Source organism: Micrasema longulum, unplaced genomic scaffold (genome assembly GCF_059751315.1).
Source record: "Micrasema longulum isolate JH-2025_06_02 unplaced genomic scaffold, ASM5975131v1 h1tg000328l, whole genome shotgun sequence".
NCBI classification, from domain to species: domain Eukaryota; kingdom Metazoa; phylum Arthropoda; class Insecta; order Trichoptera; family Brachycentridae; genus Micrasema; species Micrasema longulum.
Window position 1 is genome coordinate 383,247 of NW_028277532.1, and position 19,230 is coordinate 402,476.

General features: G+C 31.1%; 1 protein-coding gene across 1 annotated transcript in view; it reads left to right on the plus strand.

Moving 5' to 3' along the window:
• The first annotated feature begins 13,486 nt into the window (after positions 1 to 13,486).
• LOC148282450 (uncharacterized) overlaps positions 13,487 to 19,230 on the plus strand; it is a 65,865-nt gene continuing 60,121 nt past the window's right edge. Inside the window, exon 1 of the mRNA XM_088225082.1 lies at positions 13,487 to 13,706. The gene's annotated coding sequence lies outside the window, so the exon portion shown is untranslated. The remainder of the gene's footprint in view (positions 13,707 to 19,230) is intronic.

A 19,230-nucleotide genomic window follows, 5' to 3' on the forward strand; every position in this document is an offset into this window, starting at 1 on the left:
TCTAGTGCGAAGTCAACTCGAGTATAACTCAGTTTTTGTTGTTTTCATTGTGTGTTTTGTAATATAAATAATATAGATGTACATAAATACCTTGTTTTTAAAACTGTTTGAATATTTGTTAATTATGTTTGTTTTTTAAGTTAGTCTTCTTTGTTTATTCTCAAATGTAATTTAAAAAAAACTAAATTGTTAAGTGTCCTCGGCACGGGAAACCCCAGTGAGGTCACATTATTTTTATTATTAATTATAGTTTGTAAGCGAAAAATATGAATAAATAAATAAATAAATATGGTCACCATATTACAGGGTTTATGTTAAGGACATCGAAAGAGTTCAGCATAATTTTTGCGTTTTATCAATTTTATATACATTACACATACTTAAATGATTATTTAAATATCCAAACATTACAAAACAAACGAAAATTAAATGACTTGCCTTTTTTGTTTAAAATGATAACATCAATGTTCGATTGTTGTGAACTCATTAGTTTTATTAATGTGTGAGTGCTTGGTCGAGTTACCCGATGTAATACTCTGTTATACTGGGGTCCATCATCGACCAATTACAGCGCGAATTCACCAGTAGTACGGATGCATGTAGTTGCAAACCAATACGCTAAAAACATGGATGTCTTTAACGAGAGTTTTGTAAATTTTAAAAATCAATGCATATGTTCCATATCAAATAGAACTTAATATTCTGTTTATATTGTATTATAATATTACGCACCTAGCTGCTTTAAACCTTTAAATTGTATTTCTTAAAACTGTTTGTATTTTTTTTTGTTTATCTATTTACTAATTTTTAATATCTCATACAATTTTTTCTTGTTTACAGATTCTTATTTTATTTTTGTATTTTTATTACAAACTTAAGTTTTTAACACTGTTCTATCTTTTATTTTTTTATACTGTATTTTTAAAATTTATGTTGTTTACATACTCATCTTCTTTTTACCAACTTTACTTCTAAACACTATTCTATCTTTTATTGCTTTATATTGTATTTTTGAAATTTTATGTTGTTTAAATACTCATGTTTTATATAAATTTCATGTTTGTAAAAGCCTTATGGGCGTGAAAGATTAATACAAGAAAATAATAATAAAATTATTGAAATATCCGCATCTCTGAATATTTCTACGATTTTCGACATGAATTAAACTTTACATACCTTGTCATAAAAAAATATCAGCCTCACTCGGAGAAATTATTTAGGTAATTAATTAGTTGTCATTTATCAATAAGAGTATTTCATTTTCATTTTTATTTCATTTTTTTTTCACCACAACAGGCCTGGAGGCTCAATTACAGTGGTGAATAACATCACAGAACACTCAGGCTTGAGAAAAATCACATGAATTTTTTTGTGTTCTCACCGGGAATTGAACCTGGAACCTTTCGTGTGTGAGTCAAGCGTCTTGACCACTACACTACGGGGGCCACCAATTTTTTTTACCGCATAACTTTTTTCCTAACGCCTTATGTTTATCAATATAATTTTTTCCGATGGAATGACATATTTTATCGGGAAAGGAAATTACCTTGGTCTTACAACTTACTTTTAACAAAAAATAAACATTTCAATTAAAAAAGCTTTTTATAACAAAGCTATTGCAAGGGTTACGTTATTAAGAAAATAACAATCGTTTTAATCGCGTGGATATTAAAATAACCATAAACGTTTCGTAATCTTTAACACGCGTCAGATCAAATTTGTATATATGAAAATAGAGTAAGAGCAGCTGCATGAGATTAAATAATTATATCGAAACACTTTTTGAACAAATGAAATAAAAAGAAAGGAACGAGATTAGAAAAGAAATAAAGGAATAGAATTGGAAAGCGGAGATTGGATTTAAGTTATTATTTAGACCTACAATCAATTATTACAAAATGTAAGTAGACAGTGCAGTGTAGCGAAATAAAGGCACAAAAACAACCAAAAATATATATGAGAGCTGTTGAAATTGTTGTACGTTAATTTATCATAAAATCAATATGTTTTGCGTCGTGACTATAAAGTTATTGTAGATAAGTAGACACGAACACCCATCGTCGGCCTCGTAGAGTAATGGTCAGCGTATTTACCTATCATGCAAGAGGTCTTGGGTGTGATTCCCTTCATGGTTGAAATGAAATATTTTAAATATCATCAACTTTTCTGCTAACTCAAATTTAAAATACACATTTGGTCATAATATTCATAATTACAATACGCGTTATTCGGGGAATCTTCATGTGTCTTAGTTTCGCTCAACAAAGTTTGGCAGTAGGTCCTTGAAAAATATTGGCCATTTCGAATATAATAAGCTGCCTGATGAGCTAAGACACGAAAAACTGAATAAAAAATCCAGAAGGGTCGCAATTTAAAAATATTTCTTAAATCTTTTTGAAAGAGATAATTATTAATGTAGTTTATATAAGATGGTGTTTTATGCTTCTTATACAATAATGTTTTCTTTTTATTTCGGATGTATTAATTTGTATGATATTATGTATTGTCAAAAAATGTTTTTTCTCATGTATGGTCCCAAATGAGTTTCTAATAACTCCTGGGAGTATAATATGTAATATTTTTATTATATGTTTTATTAATAATAAAAAAAAAAGTGTTTTTATACTAGAAAATTTCATATTCCCTGTCTTGGTATCTAAACAGTAAGACTGATCATCTTACCCTTATGCACCAAAAATGATCAAAATACGCTACGATTGGTGTGCCGATGCAGTGCCCTGTGCACCATTAGGTGCGGATAGGGAATGATGATAATGATGATGAACACCCATAAATACTTGTATTTTTTGTGAATCCTTTGCTTTACAAAACAAAAAAGCCGCAACTTCGGAAAACCATTGGTTAACCCTGAGTATGTGAGAGCGTTCGCCCCATACTACATAATTCAGTGATAATTCAAGAACCTGGGTCCGTATTACAAATAACATTGGAAAATTAATATTTATCTTCAACTTTATGTACAAAGTAAAAACCAATTCCAACAAATTCTTATGATGGACATGTCAAAAGTCGGAATAATCAGCGCGCGCGCGCCAGAAGTTTCGTACAAGAAATACAATATGCACCTTAAATCTTAAATCAAACTTAAATGTTTTAGATTCGGAGAATCAAATTTATTATTGATTTTTTTATTAATTATTTCACATTATAAACAATGATATATAATAAAAATAATGTGACCTTACTGGGGTTACCTGTGCCGAGGACACTGACTTATTTACACACAATATTTATTTTTTTATATTATTAAATGTGAGAATATACAAAGAAGACTATACAGAGAGAAATAACAAAATGTGATGACAGTTTTAAACACTGCGTATTTATGTTTATTTTTGTATAAAAATAACTGGTTTAATATTATTCTTAAATTTGTAAGAGAGTTTCTTCCAAGTACAGCATACTTTCAACATTATTGGAGAAGTTAAGGTTTGACCGGTAGTCGACCTGTTTAAAGAATTTTTGTTGGACCCTTTCTAGTCTATTAATCGAACACCAAATAAGGTGACCAAATACGAGTACAGAACAGTATATTTATTTATTTATATATATCAACGGTTCAAAGAACCTTTACGATAAAAAGTTTTACAGAAATAATTACAGCAGTGAACAATTGATTTTTTTCTTTTATATATATAATTCCTCCGTACGTGTGATGTCACTAAACTCCTTTTAAACAGCTTAACCTATTTACGTGAGGTTTTCAGAGAAATATACGAGTAGATCTTTGCGCTGTGCGTGTTCGTATATATCAAAATCTTCAATCTAATGGGTAAAAAAGAAGTAAAGTAAATGTTTTATTCATCGATCTACCAGGGTCGCATTCGACGAGAATACATTGACAAAAAATGGAAAGATTTTGTTTTTTTTTGTGTAAAAAAATATTTAGTTTTTGAATGTTTACAAACAGCAATTGTTTTTTGCGGATCTCAATCAGATTCTTTCCTTAAATTCTTCATAGCTTCTAACCATTTATTTCTTTTTACTAGATTTTTGGTAATACTAAAATAACATTAAATTCAATCCATTGTTAAAAATCGTATTCCCACGTAAGTACACCCCTCTGTTGGTGAAAAGACCAGAGTTTGACGTTTGTAAAAAAAATGCCGTATTTGAAAAAAATATTTATTTTATGTTTTGGAATTCACCCATAAACAAGCACCTATTTAAATTTAATATTTGAATATTAACAGTTTTTAGTTTTGGAATTTAATCACAAACAAGTTCCTAGGTACCTACTTATTAATAAAAAGTATTTTTCCAAGGCAAGCCTATGTTTGGGCAGGACAACGTCTGTCGGGTCAGCTAGTGTAATATATAATATTAAATATAGTTGAATAATTCAAACTAAACAACTTAGTGAAAGTAAAATATTAAAAAAAAAACAGCAAAAAAGTAAAAAAAGAAACATAAAATATCTAAGATGACCAGTAAAAGATAACAATTAACGTGAGAAAATCTTATGTTCTTAATATAAATATAACAAAGAGAACAATTAAACATAAACATAAAGTGGCTAGTATTTAGCTAGGTAATAATGAAAAATGAAAATGCTGCAATAATACTTTATAAATAATACGTTTTTTGGAGCAATATAAAAACTTAAACAATCTTAATAACACCTTTATTTTATCAGTTGGTTAGGAGAAGTTGGAATTTGGCAATAAATCTACAAATGTATAATTTATATATTAGGAAATAAACAAAAATATGTATCCAAGAAAACATAGTCGAATTTGATAGTATATTTATAAATAAATTCATTATCTTTTTAAAAAATAACGAGTGAGATTACATTTTAATGCATTAACAGAGTTTGCTTTGAAAATATCAAATATTTGTTCGAACTTATTTCCATACCTATGTATCCTGGATATAGGTGAATGCATTTCGAAGTTGGTACGAGAATTGTTACAATAAAATAATTATTTACTTCTAGTGCACCTACCAGGTATTCGAATTTGAATAAGTTCAAGTAAAGCAGGGCTGTCAATTATTATTGATTTCATATCAACAAGGTGTGAAGTATTATGTAGTAGTGGAAATGATTGCAGTGAAGAAAGCTGAAAAGTGTTTTAATAACAACTTAGACCCGGTAGTTCTTATATGATACGTGAAAATTACACGTACAATCTACCTGGCTTGTTATTGACGGACATTTTTATAGGCGTTTGTTCATATTGTTGTGTTTTATGGGTGTGTTTCTTGTTCTAAATAATTGTACCGGTCCATTGTTAAGTAGGGATTGAAAGTGAGAGTGCATTATGATCATCGGTGATAGTTAAAAACAGGGTGTCTTGTGATTGAAAGTATTTTATTTACAAAATAAATGTGACAATAATAATGTAATTTTACTGCAAAAAACGAAATTATTTTATTGAAAAAATAAATAAATTAAAAAAGATTTTTGAGAAAAAAATATTGTTGGATATTTTTCAGTAGTGGTAAAGACGCTTGACTCACGCACGGAAGGTTCCGGGTTCGATTCCCGGTGAAAACACAAAAAAAAATTAAAATGTGATTTTTCTCAAGCCTGGGTGCTCTGTGATGTAATTCACCACTGTAATTAGGCCTCCTGGCCCGTTGTGGTGCAAAAAAAAAAATGTAAAAAAATGTAAAAAAAAAATGTATGTGTAGTGAGTGTCCTGATGAAAAGACGGGGACGTCTTGAAACCGGTGGGCTAAAAAAGTCGGTAAGTGGTTATATACTTATATTTACTAACATTAGTTAATATTTTTTATTAGGTGATAAACATTTTTATTATCAAATGTATTTAGAGTAAATTTATTATTGGGCGCTAAAAAGATGAAATTTGAAGTTCATCAGTGCCCCAGCGTATGAAGAATAAAGTTCGGTGTTTGAAAATGAACCAGAACCCTTGGTGCTCTCAGACTAAGATCCTGAATGACAACATTAAGTGAAGACAAGTCCGCCTCGTTGTGTAGTGGTTGGCGAGTTTTTCTGTCATCACTGAGGTTCTGGGTTCGATTTCTGGCATAGTGGACGCAAAATATATATATTTCAAAGTTCGTTTGCACTAATATTTCATCGTTCATGTAATGGAACCTAAAGTGTAGGACTGATCACTTTGTCTTCATGTAACAGATGCTCGGCTGCATTCAGTTTACTAATCCAGTGTCCTATGCACAATTGGGTGCGGAAATGGAAATGGTGATGATGACCCACGAAATTGTCGTTTTGGCTTGAAAAATATTTTTTTTTCATGAAAATAGAATATTGAATGAATCAAAATAATATTATGTATCTTTTTTGGGTGATACCGTGTATGTTGGATTTGATCCGACGTTTCGGCTACCATTGCAGGAGCCATCTTCAGGGAAAACTGTGTGTTTAATAGAGAAATGTATGTGTTTAAGTACTAGTAATTTGTACCGTGTCACAGTCAGCAGTAGGCACATTTCTTGTTTTGTAGGAAAGAATAATTATGTTTATGTACTAGTAATTTGTACTGTGTCGCAGCCTGCAGTAGGCACATTTCTCTTCGTTTTTGTCATATGTAGTGCTGGGAACCATGTTGAATTTAATTTAAGCCCGTCGTCTTTGTTTATATTATTTGGATGTCTGTGTATTTCAATTGCCTCTTTTATTATTCGTGCACTATAATTACTAGGTTTATGTAGAATTTTTGGTTCAAATTTTCCCTGAAGATGGCTCCTGCAATGGTAGCCGAAACGTCGGATCAAATCCAACATACACGGTATCACCCAAAAAAGATACATAATATTGATAACAGTGACCGTGAAAACCTTCGCTCCTATGAATCAAAATAATGTCACATATTATCTATTCAGTTTTACAATTTTAATAGTAATTAATTTTCGCTGTAAAACTCTTGTAGGCGGGAGTCGGCAAATGTTATGAAGACGTTTTCACCATCATATCTACTGATTAAATACATTTAATAATAATTTTTAAGTTCCTTCAATTCCACTCCTCGATACGTTTTGTAGATGCAAGATTTTTAGAAATGTTAGCTTCCATATAATGTGTAAATTAAACTTAAACTGTCAATAAGGTCGAGATTTTTAACCGTCTATGCGCTCTGTAGCTGCAGGACATTTAATCTAGATTCCATTTGTAAACGATTATTTACAAATTAAAAACACTTCTTCCTAATTTTTTGTGCAGCGTAAATGAGGACTAGATTTCTAAATGTTTATGTACTATGTAGCTGCAAGACGTGTTGGATTCTAGCTCCTATATAATAATTAAAATTTAACTTTATTGGAAATGCGGAACTAGAATCCCAATCGCCCATGGGCTTTATACCTATCTGCAAGGCGTGTTGGGATGTTTATTTTACAGCGCCCTTGAGGTGATTTTTTTTACTTATATGGTGGTACATAATACAACTTAAGTAAATAAATTGTATTGTATTTACAAATAAAATGATATGCTTTTATAAACTGTTCAGTTTTCCACAGCTGAAGGATAATTAAAGCTTTTAAATTTTTTGCAACAGATAGGAAAAACGTTTTTGAGAAGGGAATATGGGAGTCAAGGCATTTACAGAGCTTATGACCTGTCATTAGCTGGTTTAAGTGGCCACTATACACACTGTCTAACATTCATCATTCTGCCTATGTTTTTACTTCACAAAAGTCAACAGATGGAAGAGTTGAGGAAATGTGGATGTTCAAACGTAGGCAAAATGGTGAATGTTACACAGTGTGTAAAGTGGCCACTTAAATCAGCCAATGACAGGTAGGGATAAGCCCTGTAAATGCCTAGACTTCCATATACCCTTCTCGAAAATGTTTTCCCTCTGAGTTGCAACAAATTTAAATATGAACAACTCCCTAGGGAGAAAATCTAGCCAGTCTGCAAAGATTTGGACATACTCAAAACATTGTTAAAATTAAGCATTTATCTCATCAGACTTGGCGTTTTTTTTTGTGTTGCGATACATCTTATGATGATAAAGGTTTGTTAGACAATAAAGATGCAGTAGACAACTACCCACGAAATGGTGCCATTTTATTTGCACTTGTAATGATGTGTTTATTTAATTAGTGAGTCATTTGTGTTTTTCAAAGATTTTGACTTACCGTCGCGTAGATGAAAACTTTGTTGAAACAATTGATGAATACAAAAATTCAAAAGCGTTTTTGACCACCGAGTGTGAATAGTGATGGTAACGAATATAGACAGCTGAAAGAGAATGTGATAACTAAATGTAATTTACGGCTTTTTGGATTACGAGCATCTGTGGGCAATGGCCATTATATTATAGTCATGGGATTGCAAATAAAGTGGATCTATTAATTTATATGGTGCAGCCATAACGTGGATATGATTGAATGTTTTCTACAGGGATATCCTACTTAGAAACGACGTAAGTTACATTTTATTGGATTGTGATTATTGAGAAAATATTAACTAGAAGATAATTCATAAACAAAGGTGTATTAATCAACCAGCTAGCATAATTTGTAGCAGTTATTTGTCTTTTGGCTTCAGCCAAACTTAGTGATCCAAATATTATTCGTTAATTTATTGTAAAGCATTTATTGTATTGTCGGCCTCGTGGTGTAATGATCAGTGTGTTTGAGAGGTCGTGGCTTCGATTCCCGACATGGTTAATATGAAATATTTATTTATCCCTTCCCTCACTAAGCATCCAAAAATTACACATGATCCAAACGGGGGACCAAACGACCCCAGCGCCTACTTGTATATGGCGTCAGGAGAATAAAACTTTGGAAGTGTTTATGACCGTGCAATAATTTATTCATGTTTTCGCGTACACATATTTTACTCATTCGTATATTTTATTCATTTTTGTTAGTTTGCCGAATGCTTATGTACAGAAAGTGAAATTGACCAAATCGGTCAATGGGGGATTCGGATCCCCCCCTTCGGTTCGGCTAGGTTGAAAAGGGTGTATTTACACTACAATATTTAATAGTCCCTAGACTGGTACTCTAAGCGTAAGACTGATCATCTTATCCAAACAATATTTTGAGTTTGTCCAAATTTTTGTAGACAAGGACTGGTCTCCCTGGAAATCTGTGAAAATAATACATATTACAACAGATATGAAGAACATGAAAGAGAAAGTAATAAAGAAGTCTAGGCATCTATAGGGCTAATGACCTGTCATTGACTGGTTTAAGTGGCCACTTTATGCGTATCATTCACTTTTCTACCTATATTTGAACATCTTTATTCCTTCAATTATTTCATCTGTTGATGTTTGTGAAGTTAAAGAGCCGAAATTATGAATCTTCATAGGACCTTGTTTCCCCAACGCGACGATATGTATTTATTATATTATCAGCGCTATGATTATTCAAAGTTTAAAAATTACTTTGCGTGTGACGTCACAAGTTCTCTCCTGTGAGTTCAACTGATTGATGAGTTGGCTTCCTGGAAACGGGAAATCTATCACAATTCGATCATTGCTTGATTCTTAAGAGTTCTTAAGATTCTTTGAACTTGTGAGGTAGTTAGAAGTATTCCTTTTAATTTTTTCGTACGTTTTAAAATGCTCTAATTTTTACCGCGTGTAAGTAAACACTTTTCGTACCCAATTTTCAGTAGCACTGAACATCCTCATTTAAAACAATTGGTCTTGGTTGTATAATCTAATTTAGTAAAGGGGTGTAGTCTTAAATAAAAAGTAGTAAGTAAGTAAAGAATTATTTAATTCCATCCAATATTGCTGGATCCACTCAGCACTGTTCAAGCGGTGGCTATAAATGCTGAGACCGCCATGAGGCCATACATAGATGAGATGAAGAACATTCAAGAGAGCGGAATATAAAAGTCTAGTCATCTACAGCGCTTATAACCAGTCATTTGCTGGTTTATGTGACCACTTTACACCTTGTAACATTTACCATAATGCCTACATTCGAATATCTACATACTATGTATATTGTATATAGTACAAAGGATGCCTGGACTGCTATATACCCTTTTATAAAATGTTCTTCATCTCTATTGTAAAATGTTAATATTAACAGCTCCCTAAGGGGCAGTGGTGAATGATGATTTTATTTACAGGTAAACTATAAAAAATATCATATTTTTGTACCTACATAGACGGTACATAATACAAAGTAAGTAATATGTACTATAAACTGATATTTTTCTGTGGTTCTGTGTGATAAAACAACTCTCATCCATGAAATCAACTCAAACGATGTAACTTTGTGATATATTATATTATATAGATATATTATCCATTACTTTAATACATATAACATTAAAAAATAAATAAAAAATACCTCTATGAATTCCGTTGATATTAGGTATTCAATTGAAATGTCAACTGGCCGAATTGTTCTAGTAATTAATATGGTTAAAAACGGCCGCGCGGAGCGCTATACATGTCCTGCAATATGATGCATGAAAGTAATTATGGTCTTATGTCAAAAGTACCATCTCAAAGAAAAATACTTCTTAAGAAACAATGTTTGAAATACTGTTTTCCAAATCAAGAAACTTCAAATAATTTGTGTAATCTGCAAGTTTAACTAGGAGAAAAAACCCGCACTGGGGTTAAGACATTTAAAATTTAGTATACTTACTTGTATGAAAAAATAAGCTGGAAAAAATTGACTAGTTTCTTGGCTTACCGCAGGCGTTGTGCGCGTTTTATTAATATTTTATTTTATTTTATTTAATTAACATAAACGGCAAATCTGCCTTTTACAAACATTTATAATATTAACATATTTGGCTTAATACATTTTCATTTTTTTTAAATCATGCATTTTAAAAACAAGATTTATAAAAAAAAAATAAACCAAAAATTATACAAGATTTATATTTAAAAAATTAACCTAAGAATTATACAGCATGTTCAGTAGAAAGTTTAAATAATAAAACATTCTACAGTAAAACAACAAGAAAATCATAAGTACTGTTTCACACAGCTAGGCAAAGTGAACAAAAAACTGTATATATATATTATGAAATGCATGAATAAATAAATATAATTACCATTCACAATCGTTGAAAAAGTTCAAAAGGTTTGTTCTATAGGAACAATACCCTACACTTAATATATCAGATACGTGGGAATAACTATTTCCGAGTTCACGAAGTCTATTTAATACGGCATTACAAGTATACACTGTCAGTAAATTGTTGCTACAAAACGGTGGCACCTGTCTAGTCATTTTAATATTTATATTAGGATAAAAATACAAACGGTGGAAATTATTTAATATAAATGATACTTATTTATTTGTTTTTCTGTAAATAAAGTTAAAATAAAACATAACTATGGTTAGTCAAATATAATGGTAAGATGCGCATAATTGCTTCTCTACACGGTTCGCCCCTGCTAGGGGGTTGAATTCAGTCCTTGTCTGCAAAAAAATTAACAAACTTAAAATATTTTTGATGTACGTTTATTTCTCGTAATAAATAAAACAAATTAATAAAAATACAATCATCTCGCAAATAGTGATATCAATAAACAGAATGAATGGAAAATGGTTGCGATTATTTATAGCCGCTCAACACGCAAGTGGATACTTAAGCTCCATAATGATAGTAATCAATTATATCTATTAATAACGAAATCGGCAGGTGTTTGTTAGTTCGGAGAAGGTGTGACGTAATTTGATAAGTATCAATATGATCCAATGGCCTATCTTCCATCATGTTCTATTAACAATAGAACAATAGGATGTAATATTTGATACAAATTGACTTATGCCGGTTTGAATTAATAACTCGTATAATAAATTCACTTATCTACTAATGCGAATGACAGTTCCATTGTTGCGTTTGCAAATTATAATGAAAGTTGTCATAAATATTCGAGCTTGTAAAAGTTTCAAACATATTTAATTTATACAGATTTTATTTTTGGTGTATAGAATCAAAGTGTAATGCACTGATAGTTTCTTACGAATTAAATGAGGCGGTGTTTTTATGGTCGAAAGACAAATTATATCATTCCAGTTAAATATGATACAAATTATGGGTGTGTTATTCAATTAATTTGAATTTGAGTGCGTTGTAATGTCTAAGCTTATTATAATTAAATACAATATTACATAATTACGCGTGCACTTATTTCTAGGAAAATGTAATAAAACATTAAAAAAATGCGAAGTAAAATTTAAATTGAAACTTAAGAAATATGATAAATACGACTTTTTTGTACGAGTTGATCATTTAAAACTCTTCACCGTCAAATTTGTACCACCAGTGAATTACAAAAAAAAGTTTTTTCTTATTTTTTAATATGATATATTTACAAAAACAAATAAAAAACCTGCAAAACGATCAAACCATAAAAATATTTTAAATATGTATTTTGTGATTCATCTTAGTAATAATACTTAAGCTAGGGTTTCCTAGGACAGCGGTGCCCGTATTTTAACGGCCGTAGTGAACGGTGATGCGGTGGACAGCCGTCGTAACGGTGACTAGAGAGTAGTTTCTTAGGAAAACGGTGTTGTTAAATGTTATCAACACCGTTTTCCTGGGAAACCACTCTCTAGTCACCGTAACGACGGCTGTCCACTGCATCACAGTTCACTACAGCCGTCAAGATACGGTCACCGCTGTCCTAGGAAACCCTAGCTTTAGGGCTTGTTAAGTAGTAATTTTACACAACAAAACGGGTGACAGCTCTAAGCAAAACTGATCTCTAGGAGTCTTAGTTTTTTGAAAAACTAATTACTTCAAAATGGCCAAAACTATTAAAAAATTAAATAATATGTACTGACAGTGATTATTAACATACTCTGTTACTGTATGCACACAAACATTAAATTCTCTACCTTCTATAACTCCTTTCACAAAAACAATCGTTACTAGATACTCCACCCTGATGCTGCAAAAACAATAAAAAATTAATACAACCTTCAGTCAAAGAGGATTGACCCACTACTCGGTTAAAGTGTACAATCTACTTCCATTGTCCATAAAGATAATTAGTAAGTACTCACAATATAAAATTGCTATTAAGAAATGGATAGTAGAGGTGGGTTGCACACTGATCGATGAGTGGATCAAGCCAAATAATAGGTAAAAATTTGTGTACTGTTTATGAAATTTGGTCTACAGGTTCATATGATTTGGTTATGTTTTTTTATGATTATTTTAGTTTATGGTGCTTATTATGTTAATGATAATTAAATTAATTAGAATAATTACGTTTTTATTTTATTATTATGTTAACTTTGTTAAATAATTAATTTAAGGCATGTTTCACTTTTTGTAAAATGTTTCCCTCGGCACGGGACACCTCAGTGAGGGAAAATATTATTCTGAAGAAAAAAGAATACAAACATTGTAAAAGTATAAAAAAATCAAATAAAATAAAATATAAGAGATATATGAGTTATTTTACACCTGGGCGCAATTGCAGCGCCGACGCCGAAAATATGAGTTGCTTCGCATCTGTTATATAGGTATTCAGTGGTGTCAATTATTGTCACAATCTCAACATCCAATCTACCTTCAAACCTTCTTGCCTACTTTACACCAGTATTTCTTTGCCACCCGCCACTAGGCGTTCAACCGCAAGATGTTTTGTCAACAGCCGCGCCGGGCGCTGTTTTAAAATATATTGTCCATCCGATCGCGCCAGTGCAGTATAGTGTCCAGTGTTCTGAAGCTCGCTGAAATAGGCCTTCCGCGTTCTGGATTCAACCAAGTAAAGTGCTACAGGAAAAAGAAAATACTGGAACAGGTTAGTGGCTTCCCATCCTAGTCCATCTTCCTTAGTAGAATTGTGAATGACGTATTTATTTTCGGATAATAGCTGTTTTTTTAGTAGACAGATAGAGCTTGTGCGTATAAACTGATAAATTAAAAAAAAATATACGCATTATATGTGAGATCAGGCTATGACTTTGGAAAAAGACGAGAAGGGGATACCGGCCTTTTATATTGAGTAGGATATTTTTTTACATTACTACAATCGAATATTATTCGTAAATCTTAATTACGAATACGCGTATTATTCAACAGCTAAGAAATAAACATGCGTGCTTTTTTCATACATTTAAAATTAATTATTTAATCCCATATAAATTACAAAGTTGCTCTGAATTCAAAATGATACCGTGAGACCTATCAAACTTAGTGCCAATGTTTACAAAAAAAATTATTCATATCATTTATCTGAATTTATGTCGAGCCGTAAAAGCCTCAAGCGATGATAAATAATATTTTAAAATTATCTTTCTTATTGCATTTACCATATATTACGTAATCACGTTGTGCAATGCTTTCTCATGTTTTAAAAAAATTAATGAGCATGAAAAAATTAATGTCTCTATTGTTAAATTATGTAAATTTATAGATTCACAAAATGGAAAATGAGTTGTTTACATAAAAATATTTTCTTTCATAAACAATCGTCATTATCATCAATCGGCCGGACTCCCTGGCGTTAAAACTTAAATACCAGACTCATGCACGTAAGATTCCGGACTTGATTTCTGGTAATGACCAAAAAAATAATTTTAGCGGTTTTATACCGTTATTTACTATTGTAATTGGGCTTTTAAACATGTTGTAGTGCAAAAATGCAAACACAAATAAAAATTTCCTTCCACGCAATTCATTCATTTATTCCGTTTCAGTGCTGCAGAACAGCGTTAATTTGATATGTTTTGAATAGGGTCAAAGCACTAGTATATGAACCCCCCCCAGTAAATGACCATTGGTTAATAAAACGCAATATAATAAGAATTGTGTTTTATTAACCAATAATATAATACATGTGTCCAGTCAAAAAACTTAACACTAGAAACTATGACAAAAGCGGTAGGCGGACACATCTTTAAGTAATAAACAAATCTATAAGTTTTAAACTGTGAGTTGTTAAAAGATAATAGTGCGTCTTCTCGTTATTGTTCTAAGATTGATAGTGTTTTTATAAGGAAAGGTGTGGTAAGTGTTTTATTTGATGCTATTTCTTATGCAATTATTTGAATATATCCATATTCTAATGTGTTAGGGTGTTTTATAATGTTATGATGTAACTTAATCTGAGTATTATTTTTACAGGGGTAGTAGTGGTCATTCGCTGGTGATTCTGCTATTTTTTTAGAGTAATATTAATTATTATTGTAATACTAGTATTTCAATAAAAAAGTAAAAGTACATAGAAAAATTATTTATTTTTTATTGTTTTCTTTTATTTAGTACACGTAAATAATGAAGTTTATACCTTTAATATGGATTTCACTACAAACTGAACCTTGAACAACCATTCATTGGTGCTTATACCCTACATATTACAATTTGTTACCCACTACGTCTAAAGACTTTGTGGTGGGACACATTTTCTTCAAGGCAGTTTTTTTTTTACGTTATTTTATTTATAATATAGATATTTATTTATCAGTTCAACAGACACTGTAAAGTATTGAAAAGGTATTTCTTCAATTATTTTTTTTTCAATTGATGATCTTCATATTAATGATGATTTGAGGGAGATAATTGAAGAAATTTGGAATAACGCAATTAAATGTTTGTTCTCAGAAGTTATTTGTAATTCAGGGAACGACTAGGGAACCCTTAGTTTTTGATATCTTGTTGTGCGTGTGGGAAACTCATTTTTTTATATTCTGGATCAACTAAGTGTAGATAAAATAATCATAACTTCAATAAAGACACTGAATTAAAAGTACATTATGTTAAATATAGTATTATAATTAGACAACTTAGAAATCTTAGAAATTAAAAAAGCAATTCATAATAAGAAAAATATAATTATTAACCAAATAAACAATATTTCTTTTAGTGCTCTCATGTCTAGCTTCGAAAATATTTATATTAAATTACCACTCTTGTACGGAAAAAGACTTGATCTATTGGGTCCACGTGTAGTATTAAGTGAACATGATAAAAATAAAATTGAAATTCATTCATTAGTTACGTAAACCTGGATAAAGACGCTTGTATGCTTTGAAACCGGTCGGTGGAAAAAAAAAAAAAAAATAGCGGGTAAAAACAAAATACTTTTATTTATTTTATTTTATGATCTACAATCAATTTGTGGTCACAAAGTTGCTTTATCAGCAGAAAATTACAGAATTTGAAATTGATTTCCGCACCTTATGGTAAAGAGCATTACATTGGTGCACCAATTGCAGCGTACCTTGATATTTTTTTTTGTTATATGAAGAAAAGATTTGCTCCACGCACTTAGTGGTATTTAATTTTTTTTCGCTATATTACGTACATCTGTTTGTATTTCTAATCAATTAAAATAAAATAAAATCATTCTAAGCAATCCCAGGTGGTTAGTTCTGTTCAGCTTTATGATAAATGGATCTGTAAAAAAGAATTTAAATTACCTTATTGGCTTTAATTTAAACGTGCAATGAGGAAGTTTAGTGTCTTTTTTGAATTTTTTTATTTGTCAATAGTCTATCAAACTAAGCCAAATATTTTTTTATTTTTTTACATGTTGTATTTTTAGCGCTATGATTTATTTAAGTTTTGTATTTCTGAAATAACTCCGCTTGTGACGTCAGAGGTTATTCTGTGTTAGTTCTTCCTATTGGTTCGTTTACGGTTAGCCAACCGAATATACTTCACAGCTGTTACATCATTGGTTGGTTCAAATGAACCAGTGACGTCAATCAAAGTAGTGCGTTTTTATTAAAATATTTTTGATTATTTTTTTCGTACATTTTCAAAAAACTTTGCCGTACAATTTAATGCTCTAATTTTTACCGCGCGTAAGAAAACATTTTTTGTAACCAGTTTCCTGTAGGGTTGAAGTTTTTCATTATGTGCACCTGTCATGTAAAACGAATGAAGTGATAATAATATATAAACCAAGAACTAAAATTACAGCAAAGGTTACTTTAAGTCGTTCACATTTGTACATATCTCAATACTTTTTATTTGGTTGGTTGGAAGATAATGCTCTATAGCAGCTTACACCACATACCGCACACCGCATCTAAGGACTTAAGTCTTCTTGATGGTGATCACATACAATAAAAAATTGATCGTTGCCAAATGAGAAAAGCTGCCTTAAAGAGCTCTCTGTAATCCTGTAGCCTTCTCACATTTGTGCCTAAAGAAACTAATTCAGAAGTACTTAATATTCATATGTACTTCATTGAATTGACGAAGAGAGGGAAGTGAATTTTTCACGAAATAGGATTCAATTGATTACATGTGATAAATTCGTTGAAATGATAACAAAACTTCGTTTTGGAAGCCAACATATCTCTATGTCCGACAGGATCTATAAAACAGCCAGAAGTAGTAGCGAGAAGCTGCATTTGGTATTGATAGAGGGACAGAAAGGGACAAAACCGCAGGATATGTTCAGAAGACTAATTATGATGTCCGCAGCAGTTCAAACGGGAATAAAAAAATATTTAAAACAATGTTTTGAGTATATGCAAATGCTTGCAGACTGGCTGGATTTAAATAACTGGAATTAACTACCTGGAAGAAGAAGTATAAAAATTGGAAAATTGTTTTCAGGCATTGCCCAGTAAGTAAATTGGTTCAACCGGATGAATTTCACCCACATGACAAAGGTTTCTGCTATTTTAATTCGCAAAAGTCAACAGATGGAAGTTCAAACATAGGCAGAATGGTTAATGTTACACAGAGTGTGAAGTAGATATTTAAATCAGCCAATGACAGGTCATAAGCCATGTAAATGCCCAGACTTCCATAGTCCTCTCTCAAAAATGTTTTCGCTCTGTGTTACAACAATTAAAATATTAAAAACAAATACATTTTCATTAAATTTACTAATTTACTGTGACCTCATAAGAACTGAATATATTTTTACGTGGCAATTACCCTACAATTATCGCAGTAAAAAAACACTATTTAAATTTTTTTTTCGTGATCAACCATGTCGAGAACTAAACCCGATACTTCTTCAATGGAAGACAAACTCTCTGATTACGAGGAAGGCATAGTGTGTAGTAAATTCAGTAATTAATATCTGAAAAATTCATTAGAATTATTAATGTAGCAAATAATTGTATTTTCTCTGTCTAAACGATAAAGGTTTTGATCTTTTGACTTTTGGCTTCGCCCATTTTTATCCGTCAAATCACAGGCAACTTTTACGATATCGTTACCAGTAAAGCTTTTTCTCCAAATTTTTTAATTGCTATAATACTTGGTCGTTTATCAGGAGGCGAAAAATTGGAGCAATTATGGAGCTTGACCATTCCGTCGTGAGAAAACTTTTCCTTTATATAATAAGAAGCCGTAAGACGTAGCTAAAGTAAGCCACTCCTATTATCGTTCCATTCATGTTTTTAGAGTAACTAAGGCATATTTGAAATACCTTTGGTAATTTGAAATACTCACATAAACATACTCTTTATTTGAGAGACTGAAAAAGTTAAGGCAATTTAATTATATTTTATAACAATTTATTAATTTAACTATTTGTACATAATGTTATTTGTATATTGGCGGGCTTATTGCCAAATGCCAATTTCTTCCAACCAACCAATAAAATAAAAGTTTTATTTTATAATTCAAGTTACAGAACATATTCAAAAGAAAAAAAAAGATTATAAAGCCAAAGATATATAAAAATAGAAATAAACGTATTTGTTTATAAATTACCTTAAATCAAAACTATTACTCAATGGGAAAAAGGAAAAAAGAAGAAAGAGGAAAAAGGAAAAAGAAAAGGAGAAGAGATTAAGGAAGAGAAAGAAGATGTTTCTTCAGACGTGATTTAAACGGAGATAATGTAGTAACACTTTTGATGGTGGATGGGAGATGATTCCACGGTCGAGCCGCATAGACAATATATAAGTTAAAGAAGATAGAGGAATTGTGGATAGGTATAAAGAGAGTGCCTTGAGAATTAGAACGAAGAGGTAAACCATGAACTGATGAACTGATAAGAGCGTTAGGACTATGAATTACATTGAACAGAAGTGAGAGGGAGTGATAGTCTCTCCGCTGTCTAATTTTGAACCATTTCAGTTGCCTACGATAATCAGAAATGTGGTCATATTTCCTAGACCAAAAATGTACCTTATGCATGTACTCTGAAGTCGTTCAAATTTATCTAGTTGCTCACAGATTGAATCAGTCATGGAAACATCAGCGTAATCTAGAATGGGTAGTAGTAATGCTTGTACAAGGGTGCATTTAGTATTAATTTATATGAAAAAATTAAATGAAGTAAACAATAAGTTGATCAAAACAGAAAAAAACAGTGGCTTTCATGGTGTAGGGTTTTAGATGCTTGCCTC